This window comes from Trichechus manatus, unplaced genomic scaffold (genome assembly GCF_000243295.1).
Source record: "Trichechus manatus latirostris isolate Lorelei unplaced genomic scaffold, TriManLat1.0 scaffold00174, whole genome shotgun sequence".
Taxonomy (NCBI): domain Eukaryota; kingdom Metazoa; phylum Chordata; class Mammalia; order Sirenia; family Trichechidae; genus Trichechus; species Trichechus manatus.
The window spans coordinates 854,527-873,287 of record NW_004444110.1 but is presented as its reverse complement, the minus strand read 5'-3'; positions in this window follow the sequence as shown (position 1 = coordinate 873,287).

The following is an 18,761-nucleotide window of genomic DNA, read 5'->3' as shown; positions in this document are numbered from 1 at the left end:
ATGTTGGTGAAGAATATTGAATATACCATGGACTGCCAGAAGAACGAACAAATCTGTCTTGGAAGAAGTACAACCAGAATGCTCCTTAGAAGCGAGGATGACGAGACTTCATCTCACATACTTTGGATATGTTATCAGGAGGGATCAGTCCCTGGAGAAGGACTTCATGCTCGGTAAAGTACAGGGTCAGTGAAAAAAAGGAAGACCCTCAAGGAGATGGATTGATACAGTGACTTCAACAATAGGCTCAAACACAGCAACAATAGTGAGGATGGTCCAGAACTGGGCAGAGTTTTGGTCTGTTGTACATAGCGTTGTTATGAGTTGAAATTAACTTGATGGCACCTAACAATAGCAGCCTCTTTAAAGTGCTAGTTTAATTCACCCTCACGATAACTGTATGCAGTCGGTGCTGTGATTAACTCCGTTTTCAGACGACAAAACTGAAGCACAGAGAGTTGAAGTAACTTGGCCAACGTCCTAATCTGGGAAGTGGCAGAACCAGGATTCAAGACAGGTTGTCAGGCTCCAGAGTTTATACTCTTCATCACCATACATACATCATATAGGTAATTCAGCATAACCCCTGTGAGGTTTCCCATGTTTAACCAGGTGCTCTGCTCTGCCACAGTGTCCACTTGCTGAGTTAGACTTAAGTCACCAGGTGTGCGGACCCTGCTGCAGCTGCAGCCAATGAACAGATCACAAAGTGTGCTTGATGGCTGATGGCATATTCACATACATGAAGTGAGTGTTGGTGCCAGTATGGTACCATCTACTTCGAGGCCTTGGTGTTCCATCAACACAGTATATGTTTATATTCAGGGTATAGGTTTATACTTATTTGTCTTCTATAACAACTTTATTTTGGTGAAAGAGGAGGCAACCTTAATCAACTAACTAGCTGAGTGCAAGGCACAATTTCTCTCTGGTCTCAGTTTCCTTATTGGACATTTATTGAACAAATATGTATAAAAATACTACGTTCTATGTACACACAGATATATATGTGTGTACATATATATGTATATATACATACGTTGAGTCAATTCTGACTCATAGAGACCCTACAGGACAGAGGAGAACTTCCCCATAGAGTTTCCAAGTAGCGCCTGGTGAATTCAAACTGCCGACCTTTTGTTTAGCAGCTGTAGCACTTAACCACTACGCCACCAGGGTTTCCATATATATATATATATGCACACTTGTTTGAGTCTCTGGGTGGTGCAAATGGTTAATGTTGTTCAGCTGCTAACTGAAAGTTTGGCAGTTCTAATCTACCCAGAGGTGCCTTGGATGAAAGACCTGGCAATCTACTTCTGAAAAATCAGCCATTGAAAACCCTATGCAGCACAATTCTGCTCTGACACACATGGGATCACCATGAGTCAGAATCAACTTGATGGTAACTGGTTTACATACACATGCATATATGTAGACATGTGTATGTGTGTGTATACACACATATATATAACCCTTGACTTTAAGAAACGTATCTATTTGAGTGGCAAAATCCATATATAAATATCTATAATATAAGGTACAAAAAAACTAAGGTACAAATGTACTACATGAATTCAGAGAAATAGAAGAAAACTAACCTGTATTTATTCACTAACTGCTATATAGGGTTGCTATGAGTCAGAATCGACTCGATGGCAGTGGCATATAGGGTCGCTATGAGTTGGAACAGGCTCGATGGCAAGGTGTTTGGTTTTTTTTTAATATGCCAATTAAGGAGCCTTGGTGGTGCACTGGTTAAAGTGTTCAGGTGCTAACCAAAAGGTTGGCGGTTCGAACCCACCAGCTGAAAGATGTGGGAGTCTACTTCCTTAAAGACTTACAGCCTTGGAAACCCTATGGGGCAGCTCTACCTGTGTTCTACCGTGGGTTCACTATGAGCCAGCATTGACTCAACTGTCTCAATTTGGTTTTGGATATGCCAGTTGGAATCCCTGGGTGGTGCAAATGGTTAAGTGCTTGACTACTAATTGAAAAATTGGCAGTTTGAACCCACCCAGAGGCACCTCAGGAGAAAGGCCTGGCAATCAGCTTGGATAAGGTCAGAGCCCTGAAAACCCTATGGAGCACAGTTCTTCTCTGCAACACATGGGGTCACCATGAATTGGAATCAACTCAATGGCAACAGGTTTGGTTTTGGTTTTGCTTTATATGCCAAATAGGTGTTCTGAAATTCCTATTGCAAAGAATGGGGATTTCAGAACTTTTAATTGTGCTCATGCAGACCCTGCACATGGATCAAGAGACAATCATTTGAACAGAGCAAGAGGATACTGCACGGTTCAAAACTGGAAAAGTCACGTGGCAGGGTTGTATTTTTTCACCTTACTTATTCAATCTGTATGCTGAACAAATAATCCAAGAATACAGACTATCTGAAGAAGAACATAGCATCAGGACTGGAGAAAGACTCGTTAACAACCTGTGATATGCAGATGACATAACCTTGCTTGCTGAAAGTGAAGATGACTTGAAGCACTCATTAATGAAGGCCGAAGACTACAACCTTCAGTATGGATTACACCTGAATCTGAAGAATACAAAAATCCTCACAACTGGACTGATAAACAACACCATGATAAATGGAGAAGAAATTGGAGTTGTCAAAGATGAATCAGCAATCAGTGTCCATGAAACCAGTCAAGAAATCAAAGGATATATTGCATTGGGAAAATCTGCTGCAAAAGACTTTAAAAGTTTTAGAAGCAAAGACATCACTTTAATGACTAAGGTGGGTTTGACACAAGCCATGGTCTTTTCAATCGCCTCATATGCATGCTAAAGCTGGACAATGAAAAGGAAGACAGAAGAACTGATACATTCAAATTATGGTGTTGGTGAAGAATATTGAATATACACCATGGACTGCTGGAAAAACAAGTCAGTCTTAGAATAAATACAACCAGGATGTTCTTCAGAAGTGAGGATGGTGAAACTTCAGCCAGCTTGCTTTGGACACATCATCAGTGAAGACCAATAGCTAGAAAACGACGTCGTGTTTGGTAAAGTAGAGGGCCAACGGAAATGAGGGAAACTCATTGAGATGGAATGACACAATAGCCACAACAATGGACTCTAACATACCAATGATTGTGAAGATGGCACAGGACCAGGCAATGTTTTGTTCTGTTATGCACAAGGTCTCTATGAGTTGGAACCAACTAGACAACAACGAACAGCAACAACAACAAAACAGTACTTTCTAAACATGATTTATTTAGCAGAGAAGCAATCGAAGTTCCAAAGCAGAGGAGTAGCACAAAGAATTGCTCATGTAAAATTAATCTGATGTCAATGAATGGGTTAGATTATATAGAGAGAGATTGGAAGCAGAGATTCCATTTAAAAGGTCACTCAAGGTTTGAAGAATAAGATCTGAATTAGGTCTTTGTCTGTTGCAATTAAAAGAGAAGAAATGATTTGAGATACACTAAAGAGGAAAAAAAAATTAATTGGCCAATGAAGAAATTTTCAATAGGATGGAAAGAAAGGAGTAAAAGAGAGCTTAATGTTTTGAACATAGATCAATTACAGAATAATGCAATGAGTAACACCAAAAAGACAAATTCATTATGAGGAGGTGGTAGGGGTGAGATGCAGAACTTAAGTTTGATTTTAACCACTATGAGTTTGAAGTGTCAGTGGAGCATCCATCCAATCCTCGGCATTTGGTCTCTGGAGAGAAATTGACTACGAAGCTGTAGAGCTGGTATTTATTCTCTGCAGGTGGTAGTTGACTGTGGGGCAGAATTCACAAACTAGCAGGCTGCTCAGTCGTCTTAATTCCTAATTCACAGGCCAATAATTTTGTTTGGCAAAAACAGTGTTTTTAAATTTTGAATCTGAATACCTTATGTAGGGCATGACATTTTCATTGTGTCACAGGCCATAGACCTTCCTATTGTTTTATGCCTAGTCTGATAAAAACATTTATGTCACCAGCTTGGCCCCTGAAGGCAAGGGAGGAAGTAGAATTAAGTGTAGTGGTTAAGAGAGTGAGTTCTAGCTCCAAATAGCCTGCACTGGAATCCCTGCCCAGCTACCTGCTAGCAGTGTGACCTTGAGCAAGTTACTTAACTTTTTAACGAAAGATGCTAGGAACACTGCCTGGCTCATAGTAAGTGCTCATTCCAACTCACGGTGACCTCATGTGTGTCAGAGTAGAACTGTGCTCCATTGAGTTTTCAGTGGATGATATTTGGGAAGTAGATCACCAGTCTTTTCTTCCAAGGCACTTCTGGGTAGACTCGAACCCCAGACTTTCAGTTAGCAGCCAAGCATGTTAACCATTTGCATGTTCACTATTCTTACTGTTAGAATTTGCTACTCCCATGGACTAAATCTTCAATATTTCCAAAACACACACCGACGAGCAAATGGGGAGATCCATCAGAAGCAGCAAGGAGGAGGGCAAGGGCCAGTACAGAATGGAGAAATGGGGTATTTCAAAGACATACGGAGGTAGGACATCAAAAAAGCTCATATTGAATGATTTGTACTTAATGAAAAATAGAAAAAAAAGTCACTGAATAGTAATAGAAAGAGAAACAAGATTGAAGGCATTATAAAGTATTTTCACCAGTTATTATGGGGAGTTAACTAGTTACTATATGATCCCTAAAATGCATTATAGAACTATTGCAACATTGCAAAGGTTAAGCGCTTGGCTGCTAACCAAAAGGTTGGTGGTTTGAACCCACACAACAGCTCCACAGGAGACAAGACCTGGCAATCTGCTCCCATAAAGATCACAGCTTAGGAAACCCTATGGGACAGTTCTACTCTGTCACATAGGGTAGCTATGAGTTGGAATTAAACAAGTGGACTTGCTTTATCATGATTGTGCCTTTATTCTATGAAAGTTTGTATCAATAAATAAGCCGGTAGCAGGCAGAGGACACCTTATCAAGAAGACAGGGGGACATGATATGAGGTGCTAAATGTCCATGAGAAAGGGCATGGATGTCACAGAGCTAAAAGCAGTCCCAGCCCCAGACTGGAAAGCTCCTAATAAGCAAAGCCAAATTCAAAGAAGCGTGTGTCATCAGGAGCAAGGGAAGTTGTAATGAAGGAGCTAGTATACCTTTCTCAAGAGAAGGAAGAAGATTCAAGAATTTTCTTTTCAAGACAACATTTAAAGTATCTTTTTAACTTCTCTTTTGTCACTAATTTCTTATTTCAAGCTTTATAATATCTATCCCAAAATATAATGCAAAAGATCTCATTTGAATTTTTGTTATTCTCTATAGATTCTGCTTTCTCAGCCCATTTCCTGACCTTTTGGTCATGAGAGCTATTTTTATTTTTAAAGAAATCAAACTAGACACCCTGCCTCTTCCGCTGTGCCTTGAAAAAGCTTTACATCCTGACGGGTTGCTGATTTCCTTTACCATCTGCTGCTGTCCATGCCCTCATGCTCCTTCATGACACTTCTGAGACCCTGAGCTCTCCTCTCCCATTTCCTTTCTCCTCCAGCTGTTTATCTTAGGGGTTCCCTCCCTCCATTTTTTTTTTTTCTGCTCTGCCCATTACCCAGCAGAGCTACTTGTCCCAATCTTTCTCTCTTTGTCAACTTTCTATTCTTACCATGGCAGTTCTCCAAAAAATCCTTTATGGCCTGCCACTTTATTTATAAATTTGACTGTAAGCAGCTAAACAAAGAATTAACTCTGCTGAGCTAAGGCCACAGTTGTAAACAAAGGCAGCTTGGGGAGTATGAGAAAGAAATTTAATGTGAATCTCTGGTTAGGTTTGAAGGCATCCAGTAAATTGTATTTAAATACCAAATTCATGCCCTGCAAAGGAGCTGACACAGGTGGAAGGTTGAGCGTAATATTTCTGCCATGGCCAACATCATTAGACTTTGAAATAATCTGTTAAGATTAGTCTTTTCTCCAACTCTGTTGACCTTGAACAGAAGCTCTTTCTCTATGGGCTGCAGGCTTCCTAATCCAGTGATGAGAAGTGGACTCTTGAGAAAAGTAACCAAACACGCTCATAACATCAAGGATCTCAGCACGAGTCTATTCCCTTGGGTGTAACTTTCTAAGCAGTCCACATTTTTCTCATGGTTTCAGGAAACAAACAGACTCAATCATGTTTAATTCCTGGGTAATAATCCAGCATCATGCGAAATGGAAAGGAGGAAATGTACACTTTTGCTTAACTTGGCCGTGACTTTCAAGATAGAGGAAAAAAGGATGAATTCTTCCCAAGGCTGTGTTCTACTTTGGTTAGATGGTCAAGTGATCTTAATGTGCTCTAAGAGGAATTATTTTTATATTATATATTGTTAGGCACATTCTGTAAATGAATTGCATTCTATTTAAGAAATATTTTACATGAAAATTATTTAAAATTCCTCAGTCCTTTGGGGGAAAGAAAAGAATACTCTAATAGTTAATATCTGAAAACCAATTCTCTGCTTTCTTCTTTCATTATTATTTCTGATACTCCATGAAGGTCAACCTCAGATACTCCAGAATATTAGTTTCACAGGATGGGGAAAAATAAAATGAAATTAATTAACTCATTCATGCTTTATGACATTAATCAATGCCCTCTAGACAGCCAATCTCAATTCATTGGAACCGAAGACCTCTATGAAAAACTCATGACGTGTGAGTCAATATTCAGAACGTGGATAATTGTAGGAGTAGAAGATTAAGTATACCATGAGTTAGTGAGAGAAGAGAAACAATGCAAGGGTGAGGCATGCAGATCGTTTGAATCACTTTTTCGTGCTGTTACAACTCAGTCTGAGGCAGAAATTCACTTACATTTGGTTGATTTTCTCAATTTTTATTATTCCTTAGAAATAATCATGGAGTTTAGATGTAAGGCTCTGAAGGAATATGTATATATATATATATATATATACTTTCTATTTCATGTCTCTAATGTAAGAATGTTGCTTATCTAAGGCATATTTTAAGCTTTTCCAAAAAGACAACGTTGTTGTCTCTGAATGATAGGAAAAGCCTGGAAAAAGGAAGGCAAATAACTTATGTATTGGGCCATAGGCAGCCACTGTATTTTCACACTTCTCAACGGGGTTGTATAGAGAGTGAGGTAAATGAAGAAGAGCAGCAAGGCGTCAGCATCTTCATCCATTCGTTTATTCATTCATTCTTCAATAAATACAGTAGCTGGGACATTGGGAAATTTGCAGAAGCAAAATCCCTTAAGGGGCAGCCAGAGACCCCTGCTCCATCCACTCCGTCATATGATTGCTAGCCACAAAATCCTATCCCTCTGAGCTTCACTTGGACCCACAACCTCAGCCTCTCCTTTTCTACCTTGCAGCAGTTACAGTTCTCCTGGTCACTTCATATTCAGGAAACCACACAGACTACAGTAACTTTTATGGTTATATTTTTTCCAATGTTTTATTGTGAAAATCTTCAAATATACCAGGTTGAAAGCATTTTACAGTGAACACCCATAAATCCACTGCCTAGATTTTCCTCAGTTACAATCTAACCCCAAGTTTGAGGAATTACAATCAAGCCTAGCAAGTGTTTTCTAATACAGAAAATATAAGTCTTTCAAACAGAGTGAAATAGAGCAAAATAACCAATGTCCTCACTCAAAGTCCTTTAGAGCCAAGCAACGTACAAATTTTAAGTTTTGAGGCTTTTTCATAATTGAAGCAGAGAATGTAGTTGAGTTCTACCTGTTATGTGACCAATGCTTGTTCATTGATGGAATAAGAGTACTTCAGAAAGACTGATTTTCTCCTGAGATGATCTGATCTAGTCTCCTCATTTACAAATTAAGAAGTCAGGGTTCAGACCTCAACCCCTGACCTAGCTCTACTCTCCCCAGAATCCTCTCTTAAAGGAGAGGAATCAGGATGAGACTCAGAGGAGACCCAGGCCAGAATAACCTCAGGAAAACCCCCCACTCCTCAGCTAGATGGAAGATGGGTGAGTTTGCAAAGTAAGTCTTGGAAAATAGGGATTCTGATTTTTCGACTGTATTTTTCAGAAACCAACTCTATTAGTTTCCTATCGCTGCTGTAGCAAGTTACCACAAACTTTGTGGTGTAGAACAACACAAATTTATATCTTACCTTTCTGGAGGTCAAAAGTCTGAAATGGGTGTTGGCAAGACTGTGTTCCTGCTGGAGGCTCTAGCGGAAAATCCACTTCCTTGACTTTTCCGGCTTCTAGAGGTTGCCTGATTTCCTTGGCCTATGGTTCCCTTGCATCTTCCAAGCCAGCATCATCAGGCCGCGTCCTTCTTATATCTCCATCTCTGTGTTTCTCTCTGTTCTGCCTCGCTCTTTCCGTTTTAGGAACCCTTGTGATGACATTGGGCCCACCTACATAGTCTGTGATCATTTCTCTATTTTAAAGTCAGTTTATTAGCAACTTAAATTCCTCTTTTCCACATAACTTATTCGCAGGTTCCAGGGATTTGGATGTGAACATCTTTGTGGGCGTATTTTCTGCTGTCATACCAACTAACATTAAGTTTGTGCTCAGAATAATTTTTCTTATTACAAAATTGGAATTTTCATTTTGGAAAGTTTTTACTTCCTCTGGATCCTCTAACATTATATGTTTCCTGGGAATTTTTACTGCTTTGTGAAAGGGAAGATACTGAAATGAGTGTCTTGATTACAATTCAAACGTAGGGTAATGATAGCAGTTTGCCTTTTAGTAGGTCTTAGATATTTTAGACATCCCTGTGAGGAAATATGTGCTATCCTCGCACTTTTGGAAATGATAGAATTGCAGCACACCATTTTTAGGGTGTGCTGGATAAATATGAGGAAATAAAACACTTAACCAGTTGTATAAACTTTGGTGTGTGGTATATGTGTGTGTCTAAATAGCGAGTGAGTCGTCTATGACATGCCATTTGTACTAAATTCAAAAGAAATATTAGAAAGTTAGAGTTCATACCCCTTGCATTTTTTCCTTCTCAGCATCTGCTGCCTGAGGCAAAATGATAAGGGATCCTTAAGTTAAAGTAAATGCGATTCAAGCATGAAGTACTGGTGTCTTAATACAGCAACCTCTTCAGACTGGGCCATTAGTACTAATGTCTTGGTGGGGAGCTGTTGGTCAGCACATTTAAACTCCAGGAGCTTTAAGAACTTTCTGGGATGAAAGCAAGGGGGGGTGGTGGGGGGACAGAGGAGTGGAGTATGACATAAAAGAGACTTAGAAGATGAGAAAAACATCTGGGTTAATTTAGGACAAATCTGAAGACTGAAAATTTAATTCGTGGTCATGATTGTTGGCAAACTTTTACTCTGTGAATCTTAAAATTTATATCAAGATTTATGCGGTTGAAATTATATTTTTAAACACTATTTAAAAAAAATGATTTTGCTCCTTTTGCTCAAGTCTGGAACAGGCAAGGATAAAGGAGTTTTGTGACAGAGAGAAACTTTCTCTAAAGGCATCAACCTGCCTTATTTTTGGCCAGCCTAGCCCTCCAATTGCAGTACAGCCCCTTGGCCCCCACCAGTAAAGCCTGTTGGCCTGTGGTCTGCAATGGGTGGGAAACAAAGGAAGGAGAAAGGGAAGGAGGGGAGAGCAAGGGTTAAGAAGTCCTAGTTCAGTAGCCCAGGCATTTCAGAACCCAGTCAGCCTTGCTGTTGCTATCAGTCCAGGGCTGAAGTGGTCCCCTGCTTGGTTACACCAGCCCCCTGCCGTGGTCTTAGTCTAAGTCCCCATTTTGTGTCCTTTGCTAACAAGGTCCTTGCCTTATTATCCTGTACCCGAGACTCCATCTTGGTTAACCTGCCCAACACCAATCCTTTTGGACAACAATCTGCCTTTGCCTTATTTGTTCCTGGCTATGCCCTTGCCCACCCCACCCGCACTCAGCAGGGCTCCAGAGTTCTATTTCTGAAACTCTGCCTATGGCCAGACCCATTTGACCTCCCCTCATAGCCACCTTCCGCCAATACTCTCAGCAGAACTCCCACATCATCTCTGTGACATAAAAATCAAAACAAAAAACTATATACATGTGTGTATACACACACACACACACACACACACACATACGTACATGCAGAGAGTATCCTATTACAGTGGTTCTCAAGCTTTGGCATGCACCAGAATTACCTGGAGTTCTTCTTAAAACACAGGTCGTTGGGCCCCATGCCCAGAGGTTTTGATCCAGTAGATCTGGGCTGGGACCTGAGAATTTGCTCCCAGATGATGATGCTAATGATGCTGATCTGGGGACCACACCTGGAGAACCATAGGTTTATTAGAGTCGCTTGCACCCACCACCTGATTTAACGTATTTTGTATTTTTCTATATTTTATATCTTTTTAAGAAATGGAATGTTTTAGATACAGTCCATCACCTCCTTCCTCTCACCTTCCCTGTTTCTTCTTTTTCCTCCTAATAAATAGTGCCTACACGCTCTGGATATGGCGCTCCATCACTTGGCTGAGTTTCCTGTCATTTGAAGTTGGATCTGCTCCCTGTTTGCAGCTTGACTTCTTACTTTCCATCTCGCCGCAGTATCCCTCATTCTATTCCAACCACTACTCTCAATCTTTCTGTCCCTACTAAGCCACAGGATGTGACAGAACACATGCTCAACTTTCATTAGGAGAAATTGAATTAGGTTTCTGCTGTGAGGAACAATGCTCTTGTTAGGCAGAAGGTGTTCACTCTATTAATTTTGGGGGGGTAAGGGCAAATATTAGAATCTCCCTAAGTAGATTTAGGTAGATAGGGCCCAGACATAGCAATTTAGAGGATTAAGAGCCTTGATACCTAAAGGCAGATTCACTCCAGGTTCTGGTATCCTGGCTTCAAAGCCAGGATCTACGGGTAAAAGTAATACTTCACCATGAGGAGACCAAATATCAAGCGTATTAATTAAGGGCTCTCAACTGGGGCAAGTCAGCACCTTAAATATAAGGCTTTAAATGGATGGAACACAGGAACTTTCTAATTTGGTTCTTCCAAGAGTGCAAATGTTTGTTTAAGGGCAATTTCAAATTATTTAAAAAAAAAAAATTAAATGGTGAAAAGTTACTCATAACTAAGTTTATTTTCATTCTTTAAGCACTTTTAACTTATTTATAGAATGAATATTAATTAGTGTGTATAGAATTTGACTTGCAATAGCCCAGTTAAACGTGTGGAAAGAACTCCCTTCTTTAGCCTCTGCTCTCACTGCCTGTCCTCCACCCTTTCTCTCAACATCTTTGCACAACTTGCCTATAAGCATTGCCCTCCCTTCTCTGGTTTTTCTTCCCTGTTACATAGATAATTTTGCCAGACCCCGTTAGCTGGCATGCTTCCTACCAGCTACAGTGGCTGGGCAAGAATTTCTATCCATCATTTCTTCTTCTCCCTTTATTTATTTATTAGGAAAATATCTTTTATCATTGTTGTTAGTTGCCATCAAGTCGATTCCAACTGATGGTGACCCCATGTGGGCAGAATAGAACTACTCCTTAGGGTTTTCAAGGCTGTGACCTTTCAGAAGCAGATGGCCAGGCCTGTCTTACAAGGCGCCTCTGGGTAGGTTTGAACAGCCTACCTATTCATTAGTTATAACCTAGTTTTCATCAAACTCTTCAATCTAGCTTGGTTTCCACTGGGCTGAATGGTTGACAAGTTGGCTTCCTTACCAGTGGGCTTCCCTACCTTTCCCACACCTCTCCAAATAATTGGGAGAGGCAGTCTATAATACATATTGGAGGAACACCCAAGTGCCACAGGAATTTAGCAGAGGGAGAGGCTAATTCTGATAGAGACATCTGACACCAGATTAATTAATATAAATTTTAATACAAGTACCATGTTTACTTAGTTATTCATATTATTTACTTGTAACCACTCTTGTGAGATTAGCATAATGTTTATGGTCCAGTATTTATATTGCAGCCATCAAACAGTTCCATCATTATCCCATCAAATAAAAAGGATAAGTATCTTGGCTGCAGATTAAACAACAGCTTCAAAAACTCACAATCAATTCCAACATATGCACGCACGCGCGCGCGCACACACACACAACCTCTCTCTTTTTTTTTCGATTTTATTGTGCTTTAGGTGAAAGTTTGTTTACAGCACCAATTAGTTTCTCATTCAAAAATTTATGCACAAATTGTTTTGTGACATTAGCTGCAATCCCCACATTGTGTCAACACTCTCCTCCTTTCCCCTTCCATCCTGGTTCCCATGTCCATTAGTTCATTTTTCCCGTCCCTTCCTGCCTTCTTGTCTTTGCTTTGGGGCAGGCTTTGCACATTTAGTCTTGTATACTTGATTGAACTAAGAAGCACGTGCCTCATGAGTGTTATTGCTTGTTTTATAGGCCTGTCTAATCTTCGGCTGAAAGGTGGACTTTAGGAGTGGCTTCAGTTCTGAGTTAGCAGGGTGTCCTAGGACCATAGTCTCAGGGGTTTCTCCAGTCTGTGTCAGACCAGTAAGTCTGGTCTTTTTTTGTGAATTTGAATTTTGTTGTATATTTTTCTCCTGTTGTGTCATGGACCACAACCATTCTCTCAAGGGCAGTAAGAATAACAACTACAGAGCTGGTAGATTTGGTTATTTGAAATGGAATATTTAGGTTCTTTCATCATTCCATCACTGATGCTACCATTATTTTTCCATGATAAAATACTGGATTTTTTCAATTAGTTAATTTAAGGGGTTAAATATCTGGGAAGAAAAAGAGGAAAGTAAAGAATGGAACCTTCTCCTTCAGTAGGATTTAGAGCTTCCCAAGAATAATGAGGAGCCCTGGTGGCACAGTGGTTAAGAGCTGCTAAGGCTGCTAACCAGCCTCTCCTGGGAAACCCTATGGGGCAGCTCTACTCTGTCCTCTAGGAGAATTTCTTAGACTAAACACAAGAGAGAAATGCTGGAAATTCACAGCTCTTAAAACAACTGTTACATGAACATATTTTCCTCTTCTTTTTCTTTAAATCTAGGAACTGAATTGTATAGAGAGTAAGAAATTCAAAACGTGGGGAGAGGAGAGGAAGACGATTTATGTTCAAGATGATATTTGTTTTCCTCTGCATTAAACTGGGTTATTAACATCAATTTTTTTCAACAAGATGATTTTACCAACTGACCATGCATCCCGAGTGTATTATTATAAATAAAGCATAAAAGTAAATCAATTTAAATGACCATAGTGAACACAGATACCTATAAAACATTCAATGTTTGGGAAATGCAAAATGCTCAAATAATTAGACAAGAAATCTTTTGGTGAAACAATCTCAAACTGAAGGCCAATGGAATTTAATTTAATACACATCACTGCCATGCAGAGTTAGGCATATATTGCTACAATCGATAAACTGGATCACTTTGCCCATGGGACATATTTGAGATTCTGTGTCCCCATATTTTGTTACTATTCACTAATGATATACAGCTTTGCTGCCATCACTACCGAGATTTCCATTTCTCTCTCTGTTACATTTTTACTTCCCAGAGTGGAATAAGAGTATCTCAATTTTTAATTAAATTTTTCTTAATGTTTGAGAAATATATTCATATTTTAAATCATGGTTTGTAAAGTAGGAAATCTCCAATTCAGTTCATCATCTGGCACTAAATCACTTCTCTTATGTCTTCCGGGAAGCTTCATATTGCTCTTCCTTCCCTTTTTATCTTCATTCCCTGCTCTCCCTTCCTCCTTTCCTCACTCCCAATTCATAGTTTCTGCTGATTTACTAATACATATGATCTTCATTTGTTGAGTACCTTGTAAAAGTGGCATTATGACTGTGATTCCTAGATAAGCTGAAAAAATGTATATGTTTGTGCTTCTAATTTATGTGTGTGTGTGTGGTTTTCTGTACTATAAACAAAGACATATTCCATCAAAGAATTATTTCAAAATCAGTATCTGAAGTTAACCAGCACATATCACACCATAAAACCTGTCCTTAGATAACCAACAAGGAGAGTAAGCATGCATATCAAACTGGAAACTGGTAAACATTTTCCCAGCCTCTTAATCAAGATTTTCTGTATGTTATTTCAAACTGATATAAAACCATTTTGCCCTGTTTTCTGAAAGTATCAAGAGAACACCCATTCATACCACTATTCTGTATGTAAGACACTGTGAGGGATATGCTAAGTGTATCAGGGATGGTTAATGCATGCGTACAGGCAATAAAACCAGAAGGCAGGATATAAGTGCCATATGAAACCAGTTGCCATCGAGTGAGCTCTGACTCATGGTGATTCCATGTGTGTCAGAGTAAAAGTGTGCTCCACAGGATTTTCAATGGCTATTTTTTGGGAAATAGATAGCCAGGGCTTTTTTCCGAAGTGCCTCTTGGCAAACTTAAACCTCCAACCTTTGGGTTAGCAGCTGAGTGTTTTAGCCATCTGCACCACCCAGTGTGCACATAAATAGTAAAATAAACCGATCACTTCTGCCTAGCATGATATGGAAAGGCATTACTAAGCCTTGAAAGGAGTTGAGAGGAGGGGAGGCAATGATGAGGAAAAATTCCAGAGAGAGATAGTATCACCACGATCAAAGTCTCCAGGCACACCTCATATTTGAAGACTGATGAGAAGGCGAGATTGACTGCAGCTTTAGGCCTGTGGACAGGAGAGTGAGTGACAAGTCTGCCCAGACATGTTGGGACCAGATCATAGACGTTTGAACAGGTGAAATCCGAGTCATTAGGCAACAAGAAGCCATGGGAGTTTGGCAAAGACCAGTGATACAATCAAAGTGATGCTTAAGAATATTAATCCGGCAGCAGATTGTTGTCAGGACCTCATTCTGGGATTTAATAACAAGCAAGAAATTCTGTTAGAATTAAACCTAACCTTCTCTTTGCTCACATCTTGTCCTCATTGGAGGTGACAAACAGTTGGTTAATACCTTCTGAATGATAACCCTTTCCCAGACTTGAAGAAGAAGTCTCATTTTAAAATTAATAGAATTTTAATTGGGGCGTAAATGTGCCTTTGGCATGATTTGGTCAACCCCTCTGGAGAAGATGGACACTTGCCCATTGTGAAGTCAGTGGCAGCCCCAGAACTTCTTATGCCTAACCATTTGTTTCTTTTCTTACTTTGTGCTCCTTGGTTCAACCTACCTCCTTCTCTCAGAGCCTTGCACAGATCCATTTTCTTTCTTATCTCCCTGAATCAACTGACTTAATTTTTAGCTGGAGGCTTCTTGAATTCTCCAAGCGGGAGTGTCACTACATATCTAATATTCCTGAAAAGATTCCACAGGTCCAATCTCCTTCTGCTTTCCTTTCTTCCAGGAATGTTTCTTCTGGATTAAACTTTACCTATAGAGGAAGACTTTTGCTGAATTAGCCCAGTTAAATCTGATCATTACTTTGCTTCCCTTCAGCAACGAATAATGAAAACATAATGTTTCAATTTTCTGGCTTTTTGAGGGAATGATTTATTTTACCCATGGGAAAATTTTTGAAAACTTAAGCTTATTTCTATATTTGTCAAAGGTTAGTCACTTAAGTCATTTTTTAAAGGTAAACTTTATGTAATGGTATCACGTATCTGACCTACCTTTATTACTAAGTCTACAATATAATAAGGAATGTAATATAATAAGGAACCCTGGTAGTACAATGATTAAGCACTCGGCTGCTAACTGTAAGTTTGGCCGTTTGAACTACCCAGTGGCTCTGAGAGAGAAAAACCTGGTGATCTGCTCCTGTAAAGATTATAGCCTAAAAAACTATGGTGACAGTTATACTCTGTCACATGGGGTCACTCACTATGAGTTGAAATCAACTCGGCAGCACCTAAAAACAACATTGACTATAATTTAATTTTTTCTTGATGTCAAGGCACCATCATTAAAAAAATATCAGTCTTTCTGTCCAAATTGTCCCTCCTACTGTCTTTCTTATTTCATTTATTAGCAATATCATACTGGCAGTTGCTTAGGGAAAAAAAATTGGAGTCATCTTTGACTCCTCTCTCTCACTCTCCGCATCCATCCCAACAGTAAATCCTGTTGGCTGTACCTCCAACGTATCCAGAATCTGAATGATTCTTACTGACTCTGTGCTTTCTATTCTGGTCCAAGCCTCCATGATTTCTTGCCTGAATTATTTGAATAGCCTCCTAACTGATCTCCCTATTTCTACTGTCAAAGAGCAAACTGGAGTTTCTGTTAAAATTAAAGCAGAGTTTATCAAAGAAACAAAGAGAACTAGATAGGGCAGCACTTCCTGAGGATTCACCAAAGTACTCAGGTGAAAGGAATTTTTCACAGAGTTTAAATACAGAAAATCCGGGAACTTACAAGGAAAAAATTCTGATTGGTTGACATTTAGAATTTTATAATTTAACAGGCACCAGATAATTGCAAGCTCCCTTAAACATTGTTTTGCTAATCATGAAGTTTGAGTCATTTAACAGCTTAATCTATGGATATTTCTTGGGCAGTGAACAGCAAAAATGGAGTCCAGCCTGTAGTTTTGGCAGAAACCTCTTTTTAAGCCAAACACCTAGATTTTTTTAAAAAGTTCCTTTATAGCCCCTGCTTTTGATCAAGAATTTCTATAGAAATTCACTGATCACTTTTTCTGCATGGACTTACCAAATATGTGCCTTGCTATGTGTGGAGCCTCATCTTCAGGGTGAGCGGGTCTCACGTCATCCACAAAGGAGTAACTGGTCTTCTGCAAGTACCTGTTCTCGAAGGAATTTCTGTTTTTTTCAAAATACATGATCTTTTACATAACAAGTAGTGTTTCATTGTGAGTAAAAGCATTTGAAAAACATTTCATGAAACGCTTGATTAATCCTCTAATTATTATAGTGATTAAGAGAATTAATCGAGTTTGTAAAATTGAATGTAGACAAGAATCAATTTCAGTAGGTACCTATCTTAGTTATCTAGTGCTGCTATAACAGAAATACCACAAATGGATGGCTTTAACAAACAGAAATTTATTCTCTCACAGTCTAGGAGGCTACAAGTTCAAATTCAGGGTGCAAGCTCCAGGGGAAGGCTTTCACTCTCTCTGTCAGCTCTGGGAGAATGTCCTTGTTATCAATCTTCCCCTGCTCTAGGAGCTTTGCAGTGCAGGGACCCTGGTCCAACGGATGTAGTCCACTCCCAGCACTTCTTTCTTCGTGGTATGCATCCCCTCTCCTATCTGCTCACTTCTTTTTTCATATCTCAAAAGAGATTGACACTTAAGATACAACCTAATCCTACAGATTAAGTCCTGCCTCGTTAACATAACTGCCTCTAATCTTGTCTCATTAACATCATAGAGGTTAGGATTTACAACACATAGGGTAATCGCATCAGATAACAAAATGGTGGACAACCACACAATACTGGGAATCATGGCCTAGCCAGGTTGACACACATTTTTTGGGAAACACAATACAATCCATAACAGTAGCCAACTAAAAATATCAAGAAAAAAGGGAATTGGGTATGGGGGTTAATGATTGACTGTAGATCAGATCAGTTTCAGATTAAAGTTCTTTGAAATGTGAAGGTCAGCTATTTGGTGAAGAAAGAATAAGTCAGAGCCTAAGCAAGAGGCCTCAGTCAATTCAGTTAGTTATCGATGCGTCCTTCCCAAAAACAAACAACCCATCATTTTATGTGAAGGATCAAATGGTTCTGAAACATAGTATTTCATATATAAAATGTCTTGAGCTAAAGCAAAACAGCATTTACAATTATAATAATAGAAACAACAAGGAATATAAATATTTCAAAATAGATTAGCAACTTTTTTCCACCATCTACCCAAAAAGGAAAACTAATTACTCATAATTTCATTTAAGGAGGGAACAGGATCATTAAGGAGAGATACTACATGTTGCATATGATTAACATAGAGTGTAATGTTAGCACTATTGTCAGGAATATAGACACAGCAATCAGATTTTACTATGGCACAGGTACCTCTTTGGGCTGCAATGAGGTTGTCAAGGGCCATTCTGTTTTGGAGTAATATTTTTCTCATTATAGCTATTTCAGTATTGATCTCTTGAAGTCCATGGGTGCTGTCATTTAGGGTAGTTTGCACATAATTAGTTAATACTTCTGCATGTTCTGTAATATCTTCAAATCCTACTTGAGGTGCAAATACTGTGCTAAATGACCATACCAACAAAATACTAATTGAGACCACTAAGCCTTCAAATGGGTGAATTAGCTGGTAAAGGGAGCTCAGTTAAAATATGTCCTTGAGTGTAGCTCTAGTCTAGAATGTATTTTCCAATCCAGCCTGGCAGGAGTGAGGGCCAAAGGTTGGTTCTGCATAACTACAAGATGCCATTAGGGGCAACCAAATAGATATCTGAGGGTCATAGCCACTTGGTAAAGAACCAATCAATAGATTGTCAAGTTAGAACCGTGCACATTTAGACACTAGGGGACATTCCACAGATCTGGTGAGGGCTGGATTATTCATATCGGTGTGGTTAGATTGTTCCCAACAAAGGGGAGCAACCTGACTTAGTTTCCCTGCTTGAGGAGTTAACCAGATGAATTTATCCCACAGTTGTTGATATGGACCTACAATGCAAAGAGTACTGTTTGTGGGTTTGGAAGATTCTTTAGTTAACTCTTCTTGAGTGACTTTATTCAGTAAAATAAGAGTTGTGTTAAGACTAAAAGTTAAGTTATAGCTTGGACTTTGTTCAGATCTGAAAAGAGGCCACTTATCAATGGAAAATCTAGTAATAGTGATTTCGTGTAGTAATGAACTATTTCTCCATTGTTCTTCAAACCCAATCAGATCCCTGCA